Source organism: Palaemon carinicauda, chromosome 44, assembly GCF_036898095.1.
Source record: "Palaemon carinicauda isolate YSFRI2023 chromosome 44, ASM3689809v2, whole genome shotgun sequence".
Lineage (NCBI taxonomy): Eukaryota > Metazoa > Arthropoda > Malacostraca > Decapoda > Palaemonidae > Palaemon > Palaemon carinicauda.
The window spans coordinates 51,183,318-51,195,418 of NC_090768.1; positions in this window are offsets into that span (position 1 = coordinate 51,183,318).

Here is a 12,101-nt window from a genome sequence, read left to right on the forward strand (position 1 = left end):
CCTATCGAGCAGGACAATGTCATAGAGACTGACCAAATATACATATGATCAGCGCCCAAGTCCCCTCTCCACCCATGCTAGGACCAAGGAGGCCCAGGCATTGGCTGGTGGTGACTCAGCAGGTAGGGCTACATGCTCCCATAGACTCCCCATCCTTAGCGCACAAGGATGGTGAGGTTGTAGCAACCAAAGGAACTAACGAGTTTTAGCGGGACTTGAACCCCAGTCCGGTGATCACCAGTCAGGGAGGTTACTGGATCTTTTTAGTCTTCTATTATACTACCGTTCCCACCTCATTTCCTCCATCTTGCTGCCCAACCCCTCTAACCTTTCCATTCATATTGCAAGGTAGGGTTTTACTCCCAGTTGTCCTTAGGCACTGAATGGCCTCCCGGCCCCCAGTGCATGCCTATATGGCTTAAATTCATAAATCCAGTTTATCCATCGTGGAAATAAATTGTCTGTTCCACCATTTTCATTTAAGCTGAATAATGGTGGTTTTGTCTCATCTTATATTAAATGTTAATAATAAAGCCGATTATGGCGACTTCATTCTCATCAATTACTTTGTTCGTATATCCTGAATTGTTAGAGAGAGAGAGAGAGAGAGAGAGAGAGAGAGAGAGAGAGAGAGAGAGAAATGATAATGTCTCCGCGATGTTAATTACATAGATGTTTGTGATGTAATTAACAGAGATTCTATTTATTTGGTGGTAAATTATCATTTGATACGTAATTTGCCGAGAATGATATGCAACTGAAACTTAACTTTTTAATGTTTATGTGTTCTAGCGAAAGTAGTTCTGTAATAAGTAAATGTTATTCCTTTTTGTGGCTGTTTGTTGATTTCGTTTGTGGAGTAATGAGAAAGATTTAAAGGATTAAAGGCCGCTCTTGAGTGGCAGAGGCAAGGGATACTGACCATATATACATATGATCAGCGTCCGTTCTCCCTTCTCCACCCAAGCTAGTACCAAGGAGGGCCAGGCAATGGTGGCTGATGACGCTGCAGGTAGACCTATAGGCTCCCCCTAAACCCCCATCCTTAGCTCACAAGGATGGTGAGGTAGCAGCGGCCAAAGGAACTAACGAGTTTGATTGGGACTCGAATCCATGTCTGGCGATCTCCAGTCAGGGACGTTAGCATATAGGCACCACAAAAGAGGGGATATGGGTGAAATTGGATAAGGAAAAGGAATCCACTGTTGAAAATGATGGCAATTTTAAAAGACTATGTTGGACAGTGATATTGAATGGAAGCTACAGGTATTAATGGAATAGTTTGATGAAATATGAAAACTAGTGGGGTACTCTGTAAAGCGCAGACCTCCGCCCCGGCAGCTTATTTCTTGACCCTTTGCTCAACCTTGACCTTGACATATGGCCTTAACATCCAAACTTATGGCTGATTACGTGGTTTAGATATTTTGCTTGACCATGACCTTGACATTTGACCTTGACCTTCCAAAATTTAATAATTTCCATCTTTTAACATAACGTTAATCCCTGCAAGTTTTATTACTCTACGATTACAATTGTGGCCAGAAAACTTCATAAACAAACACACACACGCACACAAACAAACAAACAAACAAACGGGCGAAAACGTAACCTCCTTCCAACTTCAATTTACGTTAAAATCAATTGAGAGATTATGGTGGAAAATTAAAATGAGAAAAATATAAGACTTTTACATAATTATATATAATGGGAGAAGGGAAAAATTTATTTGTACAAATGGGAGGAAGTAAATCTAATAGACCTTGGGCGAAAAAACAGGTGAATTACCAAGTGGTAAATAAGAAAGGTAGCAGGAGTTTTGCAGAAGATATCGGTCGGCACTTCTGGGTAAAACTTTAGAACCCGAAAGATAATGACAGCAAATACTTATTAATTTCTATCACAATTATTTTTGCTATGAAATTACGGCTGTTATCAAGGTTACATTGGATTCTACAGTGAAATTCAACCATATGGGAAATGAAAGGTATGGGAGGTCGGAGAAATGTTAATTGACTCCGCCTACGTAGTTGGAAGGAGGTTATGTTTTACCCACTATTTGTGTGTATGTTTTTGTGACCATCTTCCTTGCCACAATTTTAATCGTAGTGTAATGAAACTCTCAGGGATTAACTTGTGTAAAAAGCTGCAAAATAATTGGATTTTGGAAGGTCAAGGTCACAGGTTAGAGGTCAAGCAAAATGTCCAATTCACGCAATCAGCCATAAGTTTGGACATCGTTGTCACAGAGACTTCAAACTTAGTTCATATGAGAGTGTATGGCAATCCACGCCAATTAATACATGTTAAGGTCAAAGGTCAAGGTCGAGAAACAAGCTGCCGCACGAAGGTCTGCACCCTACTGAGTGGCCCTCTAGTTTTATATATATATATATATATATATATATGTATGTATGTATATGTATATATATATGAATATATATATATACATATATATATATATATATATATATAAATAAAAGTTATTTTTATATACTCTGCATAAGTTTGCGCTACAATTGAATACCCACAAACGTCAGCTAGCCAACTTTCGCTAATTAAAAATATATTTCCTCCAACACGTTTCATGACAGGCAGCCGTTGAGCGATTTGCTTATTATCATGAATCGCGAAGTCGCATTGAAGGAAAAAAAAAGGGGGGCCCTGGCGAGCCATGCCATGCTGAGGAGCGATATATTGTGGATTCCTTTTCCCAGTCCTTATAATTTATCCCATTGCCTTCGGGAATAATCACGCCGTATTTCGACTCCTCTTCCGTTTTAAAATCTGATTTAAACTACCCTACCCATCCTTCTCCTCTTCCTATTCCCCCCTTCCTACTCTTCCTCCCTCCTCCTATTCCTCCTCCTCCTTCTTCCTCCTCCTCATCTTCCTGTTCCTCCTCCTCTTTCTACTCCCCTCCTCCTCCTTCTTCTTCCTCCTCCTACTCCCCCCTCCTCCTTCCTCTTACTCCCTTTCCTACTCTTTCCTACTCCCCCTATTCTTCTTCTTCTACTCCTACTCCTCCCCCCTCCTCCTACTCCTCCTCCGCCTCCCTCCTACTTCTCCTATTCCTCCTCCTACCCCCACTCCTCCTCCCCCCCCCTAATTCTCCTCCTCCTCTTCCCCCCTATTTCTCCTCCTCCTCCCCCCTACTCCCCCTCCTACTTCCTCTCCTCCTCTTCCCCCCTAATTCTCCTCCTCCTCCCCCTACTCCCCCTCCTACTTTCTCTCCTCGTCTTCCCCCCTAAATCTCCTCCTCCTCCCCCTACTCCCGCTCCTACTTCCTCTCCTTCTCTTCCCCCCTAATTCTCCTCCTCCTCCTCCCCTTAATTACGGATTCCTAATGAGAATGGGAACCGACGCCCCGAGCTATTCCCGGGAATTTCCCGCTCATCTGATTTGCCGAGGCCGAAGCGTCCGAACATAATTTGGTTTAATATCATAATTTTTGGCGCCGCCTTTTCATTCATACATTAGTGGTGAAAGTCTTAATGATAACAGTACCTCTTGTTTTTTTTTTTTTTTCTTTAATGGATGACTGCGTGGGAGATGTATGTATCTTGTGTCGTACAGTTTTTTTTTTTTTTTTTTTAAGTAGATTAATTGAATGGTGATAATTTTGTCGTTGGCTCGTGTTCGTTATATGACATGACTTTATATATATATGTGTATATATATATATATATATATATGTATGTATGTATATATATATATATATGTATGTATGTATATATATAAATATATATATATATATGTATGTATGTATATATATAAATATATATATATATATATATATGTATATGTATATGTGTGTATATATATATATATATATATATAATATATATATCATCAGCCATTACTAGTTCACTGCAGAACAACGGCCTCAGACACGTCCACCCACTCTCGTCTGTTCATGGTCTTTCTGTACCAATCTATATCCGCAAATTTTTCTTATCTCGTCAATTCATCGTCTTCTCTTCTTTCTCTTGCTTTATTTACAATCTCTTGGGACCCATCCTGTTATTCTAATGGTTGGCTTCATAAAAATCTAAGTCAACAGTCATTGCCTCATTCATATTTGTACGTCAGAATTTGGGATTAACCCCCCCCCCTCCTGTGCAAATAGTTACCAGAGCAAATCTTAGTCGAATCCCTTACAAACCTATTATTGACCTTAATCTTGCTTGCACTCATTTCCTGTCGTTCATGAATGGACAGTGCCATAGAGACTGGCCAAACGTATATATGACCAGCGTCCCAGCCCCTTCCACCCAAGCTAGGACCAAGGAGGGCCAGACAATGGCTGCTGTTGACTGAGCAGGTAGATCTATGGGCTCTCCCAAATCCCCCATCCCTACCAGAAACTTTCGAGCTTGATGGGGTCTCGAACTCCGGTCGAGCAGATTTCTCGGTAGGGACGTTTTCAATGGGCTACCACAACCCTTGAGGTTCCTCCTATCCCCTTAATGAGCCAATCCATTCGGGATCTTACTCTCTGGTACTGTCATATTCTCAATTCTTTCCACATGACTGAACCATCCTAGAAAAACGATCCGGCCTTTCACTTATGTTAACGATCTAATCACAACTTCTGTATATCTCAATATCTTTATTTCTTTATATCTCTTACCACGTAGGCTACATATATATCTCCTACCATGGAGGATACGTAAACGATTCATCTTTGATCCTCGATTCACAATCTTGTTACCTTTCTTGCTTCACCTGTTCTATGGCTCACTTTATCATTCTTTGGATATCTATGTTAAAACCCAACGTTCTATCTTCCCAGTTTCCATATACCTTCTCCACCTTACTTTTGCTCACATTTACTCTAAACTTTCTCCTTCCATGGAGGATACGTAAACGATTCATCTTTGATCCTTGACTCACAATCTTGTTACCTTTCTTACTTCACCTGTCCAATGGCTCACTTTATCATTCTTTGGATATCTATGCTAAAACCCAACGTTCTATCTTCCCAGTTTCCATATACCTTCTCCACCTTACTCTAAACTTTCTCCATTAGCAAACGCTTCCAAACTTTTTCGCAAGCCTTTGGTGTTACTTTCGCTATCCTCAATCAACACTGTATGATCAGCAAACATCAGGCTTTTCACGGCCCATTTTACTTCCGTATTTCTTATACCACAGTTTCGAACTTGAATTTAAACCTTTTAGCTTAATTTTTCATCATTTAAACCACATGATATTGAGAGGCCAAAGAGATATAGCCCACCATTGTCTTAGTTGTAATTTTACACCAAACCTACCGTATTCATTAGCTTGAATTTCAATTGAATTTAACCCTTTATATTTTATACCTAAACACACTTATAGTTTCTCTATATCAATTACATTATATATATATATATATATATATATTACATACGTAAAAATTGTATTAGAGAAATTGTTCCAAAACCAGACACACATATCTATCTATCTATATATATATATACATATATATATATATATATATGTATAGATATGTATTTATAGATATATATATATATATATATATATGTATAGATATGTATTTATAGATATATATATATATATATATATGTGTACACACACACACACACACACACATATATATATATATATATATGTACGTATGAGTTTGTGTTTTGATAACACCGAACTGCGAATGCCACGAGCCATTATCACACCAAAAAAAAAAAAACGGTATTTTTACTCTTGAAAACATGACACGACCGAATTTGTGGTGTAAAGGCGTTGGCTTCTAACGTTGATAACAACTTATTTCTCATATTTTGCATGTAAATAATAGACATGAAAGCTGAATTGTCTAGACATAAATTATGGTGACAGGAAAAAAATGTATTTTTAATGCCAAGTGTGTTGGAAGTTGCCACGGGGTGTCAAGCTCTCTCTCTCTCTCTCTCTCTCTCTCTCTCTCTCTCTCTCTCTCTGTCATTTGGAGTATGAAAAAAAGGGAAGTTGATAAGATTTAATAAAATGCGTCAAATGTTTTGCATGTGAAAATAATTTCTCGTTTTCAAGATGTTAATGCAGGGTAGTTTTAATTCTTTTGATTTATTTCTATTCTAGTTTGTGGTGAGTTCAGACATACAAACCAATGCACGTGCAGACTTGTGTTTGTGTGTATGTCAATATATATATAAATATATATATATATATATATATATGTATGTATGTATGTATGTTTATGTATATATATAATATATATGTATATATATATATATATATATATACATATATATACATATATACACATACGTACTGTATGTGCATATAAATGTGCTGTATTATGAAAAGTGTATATATATATATATATATACATTCTGTGCATATAAATTACTATAGTATACAATATATATTTGCTTGTTGGAGAATCATAATTAAATTGACGGTTGATGGTTTATTTCAAGTTATTAAAACCGTAAAATTAATTTAAATCTAACGTACTGATAAAATATAAAGGGGGAGACAGATAGAAATGGAAATCAAATTATTCATGACATCAATTTACTCTCACTAACATCAAACCCACTTCCTCTCGATTTCATTATCTGCAACCTGTGAAAGTCAATTTTTTCCCCCCAAGGTACGAATATGTCATTTCCTTATCAGTCCGCGAAGCGTTTCCTGCTCGCTCATTGGCTGTCACGCGAACGTTTCCTCTACGCTGATTGGTCGTCACCCGAACGTTTTCTCTGTGGAAAAGGTAAACAAAAGATGAGGATGTGACCTATAATGTCATATCAGTACTTCTCGCTTGAATATTACAATAAATGTTTTTATCAGTGATCATTATTCTTTACATTAGTTTCTTCTGCGTTGTGTTTTCTTTGGCAAGAGTTGAGATACGAGTTTGTTGTCTTTTGCTTGTTTTGGTGTGGGAGAACTTGTTGCTTTAGATGATTTTCTGTGTCTTTTCGCTTTTGTATAATTTTTTATTTTATTTTTGCTTCTGATTCATTTTTTTTTTTTTTTTTTTTTTTTTTTGGTCCTGGTTCACATTTTAGTTTTGTTTCTGTTTCAAATTTAGTGTTGCTTCTTGTTAAATTTTCTGTGTTTCTTCTTGTTAATTTTTTTGTTTATGGTTGTGGTTCACAATTTAGTGTTTCTGGTTCAATTTATGATGTCTTCTTCTGGTTTAAATTTTAGTGTTGCTTCTTGTTTTTTTTTTTTTTTTTTTTTTTTTTTTTTTTTTTTTTTTTTTTTTCATATTGTAATGTCGTTTATGGTTCAAACTTTTTTTTTTTTTTAATGTTGCTTCTTGTTGATTTTTTTTGTTTTTGCTTCTGGTTCAAATTTTAATGTTGTTTTTGGTTTGAATTTTAGTGTCATTTTTGGTCCAAATTTTAGTGTTGCTTCTTGTTAATTTTTTAATTTTTGCTTCCCGTTCAATATTTTATACTGTTCCTTTTAGTTACTTTTTTCTGGTTCAATTTTTCGTTTGATTCTTCTGGTTAATTTTTTGGGGTTTTAGCTTCTTCAACTCATACCAAATGAATTCATAATTACTTTGCCCAATAGCTTCGCTAATCTTTTCACAAGTCAAAGTCAAGAACCAAGTGTTCATCTTTACGTTTCTTTGGTGTTCATGAATTTAAAGGTTATTTTCTTATTGTTATTGGATACATAACTATGTTTTAGAAACCGCACTGTGCATAAGAATCTAATATTTCTGTCAGAGGGAGTGATCGTAATGACGTACACCAGATAATTATAGATCAAGTGTTACTGATGTGATTAATAGTATGTCATTTACATTGCTAGATACACCCTTCTTTGACATACATGTCAACTCACGGTACATCCATAATATATACTGTATATATATATATATATATATATACATATATATATATATATATATATACATATATATATACATATATATATATATATATATATACATATATATATATACATATATATATATATATATATATAAAGGGCTTCGGTTAAATTTTACAAAGTCGTCTCTATCTTGAGCTTTTAATTTAATACTTCTCCATCCGTCGTTTCCTACTTCACACTTCATAGTCCTCAGCCATGTAGGCCTGGGTCTTCCAACTCTTCTAGTGCCTTGTGGAGCCAAGCTAAACGTTTGGTGAACTAATCTCTCTTGGGGAGTGCAAAGAGTATGCCCAAACCATCTCCATTATATATATTTATTTAATCTTATATATATATATATATATATATATATGAATATTTATATATATATATATATATATATATAAATATTCATATATATATGTGTATATATATATATATATATATATTATATTGTTATATGTCCAATATATGTATATATACACAAAGTGTAATTGTAAAACACCATGCAAAGAATACATGATGTTTCTTGAGGTCTTACGGCTAATTCATTCCTAGAGTAGTTACAGCTATATATACAAAAACAATCATTGCAGGCCTCAAACATGTCTTTATTCATATCTGGGATTTGGCCAGTTTTCATCACCACGGTGGACACTACTGATTATTCATGATGAGAGACTAAGTCTGATTGCTCACAGCAAACCAACCTAGTATGGCAGACCTTGGCTAGTACAGATTTGCTGATCATGGCGTTACACAAACCCTTTTATCACGTTAAGGTATTCTCACCCAGAAAGGGACATATATATATATATATATATAGATATGTAAATATATAAATATACTATATATATGTAATATATATATATATATATATATGTGTGTGTGTGTGTGTATATACAGTATATTTACATATATATATATATATATATATAGTCCACTCGAAACTTTACCCCATAAAATAATAAAAACCTTATTGAAAGAAGAAAACCAAGATAATATATATCCACGCATTCAAAACTCCAAAGTTTATTAATATGGCTTTCGATAGCAAATCTCCTCCATGAAACAGTTTCCCCAAAATCAATAAATAATAAAAAAAAAAAAAACTCCCACCAGCATTGAGTGTCCTAGCAATTCCTCATTGTAGGACTCGTCCTCACTATTTATTACTTACAGCATTGAGCGTCCTTGCAATTCCTCATTGTAGGGCTCGTGACGTCAGTAATTACGTTCCAGATCCTGGATAATAGACTAAATAGGCCATTTTATTGCTGATTTGTCATCTCTTTCCAGTGTTTCGTCCTGGAAATTGAAAGAAAGTGTTTGCATGGATAGATTTTTCGTTAGTTTTCCAGCGTTCGGTGTTCTGCGATCACACATCAGTTTGTGCTCGATATTTAGATTTCATGAAATTCCAGTTCGAGTAATGATTGCTGGATAAATCACCTTAAACGTTGCTGTTATATAGAACCATTATTTATTAACAAAATCAAACCATTGTTCTCTAATCTTGGGTAGTGCCATAGCCTCTGTACCATGGTCTTCCACTGTCTTTTGGGTTAGAGTTCTCTTGCTTGAGGATACACTTGGGCACGCCATTCTATCTTATTTCTCTTCTTGGTTTGTTAAAGTTTTTATAGTTTATATAGGTGATATTTATTTTAATCTTGTTGCTCTTTTTAAAATACATTATTTTATTTTTCTTTGTTTCCTTTCCTCACTGAGCTACTTTCCTTGTTTGGAGCCCCTGGGCTTATAGCATCCTGCTTTTCCAACTAGGTTTGTAGCTTAATAATAATAATAATAATAATAATAATAATAATAATAATAATAATAATAATAATAATAATAATAATAATAGTCGTTACAAGTTAAATTTCCCTTGTCTCCAGATATGCATTAATTATTCCTTTTGAATGATTTAAAAGAATACCTATTGACTGAGTTACATCAAGTGATGTTTATCAGCAAACCAAATCCACTGGTACGACTTGAACGCATCTGTGAAATTCCTGTTCATCGCAGTTCTTAGAAAGATAATAAACTAAACCGTCTCTGGTGGCAGAGAAAGGCAAGCGAGGACAAGTTTATGTAGCACTTATATCTCATCATAGTGTCTCCGTTTCCCTCAATGCGACTTGGTTGCTTATTTTGTCGTCCGTGTTCGTATTTCTTCTCCCCAAAACATTTTTATAAGTTGTATAACGAAGTGTATATATGTAAGATGCTATAAGATTAAGTCTTGGTTATCTTCCTGGTAAATATGTCTCAATTCTTTGATAACACCTGAGATTGTATTACGTAACGTCCGAAGGTTTAGCGGGATATCGAACAGAAGAAAGGTATCTCACGTAACGGTACGACTACACACAGCCAGGGATAGTGGGAATGAATAGGGCGGTGTCGAGTGAGAGAAAAGGGGTTATAGAGTTAGCCTGGCATCCCAACGCCAGCGAAAAGAGAAGGGATGGGGGGAGGTGACTTTGTCCTACGCAGTCCTTCGGTAGATGACCCTTTTGCTTAACCTTGAAGGAATAACCATTATATCTCCAAGCTCCGTTTCATTTTCCCTTTTCTGTTTCTTCTATCTTGGTGTCATCGGTCCAAGACTAGGTACAGACTAGGTACTAGACCGTGCTGCTGCTCCAACTTTTAATTCATAGTTCACCTCTTATGCATCAGAAACTTGGGGAGCCTTACTAAAACCATAGAACATAAGTTAGTTACAACTCAATCCTTTGGAAAGAATAATTATGGGAATAACACTTGAAGACAGAAAGAGAGCAACATGGGTACGAGAGCAAACTAAAGTATTGGACATTAGCAGGACATATAAGGAGAATGACAAATAATGGACATTACGAATTACAGAATTGGTCCCTAGAGATTATAAAAGAAGCAGAGGAAGGAAGGGAAGACGATGAATTGTCGAACTAGGAATGTTTGCGAGTGTGGACTGGAACAGAAAGACCATATAAAAAGACTTGAGTGGTAGATTATGTCTGAGTCCTTTGTTCAGCAGTGGACTGGTAATGGCTGATAATAATGATGACACCTCGGTGATGAATGGTCTTCCAGGTCCCAGTGCTGGAATATACCTTGACCAACAACCATTCTACTGAGTAAAGATGTAGAAATGAAAGGTTTAAAGTTACCGAGAAATATTGAAAGATGTATTGTTAAGATTTCCGCTTGACTCTCCTAAAGAATTCTATAACAAGTTCTTATGTTATGGTGATACCTCCTGTCACCTGATACCCTGCGATTTTTTTAAGGACAACTTGCATTTGAGATCCTTCTGTTGGCTATTGTTCTTTAGCGGCGGTGTTACGCAAATTTTATGGTTGCGTAAGGGGCTATGGCCGCTAGAAAGGGCAAGGAAGTTTTTGGTGGGTTTTCTTCATTTAACTCCCACCCCCAGACCACCGCCTTACATATCTCGTTTCATCATATATCAGTATTATGTAAACAGTGTCTTTAAGCTCTCTTCTCCTCTTTCATTCAGATGCTCTGGTAGTTTATGTATTGATAAAGTATTAATCAATAGTACTCGATACAGAAGTACCACTGGCGTGATATTATGCGTATAGTCATGTGTGGTGATTTGAGAATCCACGCTGTTTAGTTTTGTTTGATCCATGAAACTATTTAAGATTTTATGTTTAGAAGCTTGTTTATTTGTTTATACATTTTTATTAGTGTAATCCAAAAAGAAGGTTTAAATTACTCAGAATTTCTAAAAACTTTGGTTTAAAGACTTCATCGTCACTTGGTTTCCAACCTGTTAGTTTAATCGTTCATTATTTCGACTCTTTCCAAGCTCAGCAGAGGCTACAGAGACTCGGGTCTCTCTCTCTCTCTCTCTCTCTCTCTCTCTCTCTCTCTTTACTCCGCTCCCCCATCCCATTGAGCTAGCCATGAGCTCCACTGGCTACCAGCCCCTGGCAATCTGTTTTCTCTCTTTCGGCTGAACTGTGTCAGTGGGGCCGGACTATCGAACTGTTGGCGCTGGAAGTGAATCCTGTGAATGTCGATCTTTAGGCGGAACCTTGATGGCCAGCAGTAAAGTTCATGCGACATGGCGTTATTTCATTTAAAATCCCGCCAGTTGGAATTACATACCTTACCTTTGTCGTTTGTTGATGTTTTTTTTTACGGTGATTAGCCCTGGGTTATTTTCTTGCATAAAAATAGCTTGAATTAAAACAGATATTACTGGATGTATGTTCGCGTGACTTTCAGTAAAAAGGGAAATT